General features: G+C 43.3%; 1 protein-coding gene across 8 annotated transcripts in view; it reads left to right on the forward strand.

The window, feature by feature from the left end:
- Grk4 (G protein-coupled receptor kinase 4) overlaps positions 1-1,176 on the forward strand; it is an 81,897-nt gene that overhangs the window by 40,233 nt on the left and 40,488 nt on the right. The window lies entirely within an intron of this gene.

The raw sequence follows: 1,176 nt of genomic DNA on the forward strand, positions 1-1,176 counted from the left end.
GATTTCTTTCCTAGGTTTTGTATCTCCAGGGTTGTCTCACTTTCTGATTTCTTTATAGTTTCTATTTCCATTTTTAGTTTCTGGATGGTTTTGCACATTTCCTTCACCTTTTTGTTTGTATTTTCCTGTAGTTCTTTAAGGGATTTTTGTGTTTCCTCTTGAAAGACTTCTAGCTGTTTACCTGTGTTCTCCTGTATTTCCTTGAGTGTGCTATTTATGTCTTTCTTAAAGTCCTATATCATCTCTATCAGAAGTGATTTTATATCTGAATGTTGCATTTCCGGTGTAATGGTGTGTCCAGGACTTGCTATGGTGGGAGAATTGGGTTCTGATGATGACAAGTGACCTTGGTTTGTGTTGTTTCTTTTCTTATGCTTGCCCCCCGCTATCTGGTTAACTTTAGTGCTACCTGCCCTTGCTAAATCTGACTGGAGCCTGTCCTTCCTGTGCTCCAGGTTGTGTCAGAACTCCTCAGAGTCAGGCTGTCTTTGTGGTCCTGTGATTCTGGGATCCTGTGACCCTGGGCTTGTTAGAGCACCTGGGAGTGGAGCTTCCTCTGGGTGTTATGGGATTGGCTGCAGAACTTGCGCCCAAAGTCTGCTCAGGACACCAGCCCAGAGAGACTGGAAGGAACCAGAGTTCCTGTGTGCCTGGTCCCGCTGGTCCCAGTTAATCCTGGTATTGGGACAGATGTTGGGTCCTCCTCACCTCTGATCCTGGGCTTGTCATATTGCCTGGGAGTGGAGCTTCCTCTGGGACTTGAGGGACTGGCTGCAGAGCTTGGGCCCAAGGTCTGCTCAGAACACCAGCCCAGATAGACTGGCACATTATTTTCTAACACAGGAGTATTACTATATATTCAAACACTTTAGTTATGTTGGTAAAAGCTGACATTTTCATGAAATGCACATGTGAAAACAACTTGAATGCCTTTTAATATATTGTCTTCCTGTTCCTATATTCTTGTGTGTGTGTGTTTGTGTATGCATGTGTGTGTGTGTGTGTGTGTGTGTGATTTCACATTATGTTTAAAATACTTACTCTGTTTTTCTCTCATATGCATGAAAAAAAATCTCTCCATGTATGTGTGTGAATTATGAACACGCCCTGGTCCCTCAGAAGTCATGAGAGGACATTGGATTTCAGAAATTGCAATTACAGAAGGTTGTAAGTGGC

Source organism: Mastomys coucha, unplaced genomic scaffold (genome assembly GCF_008632895.1).
Source record: "Mastomys coucha isolate ucsf_1 unplaced genomic scaffold, UCSF_Mcou_1 pScaffold22, whole genome shotgun sequence".
Taxonomy (NCBI): Eukaryota; Metazoa; Chordata; class Mammalia; order Rodentia; family Muridae; genus Mastomys; species Mastomys coucha.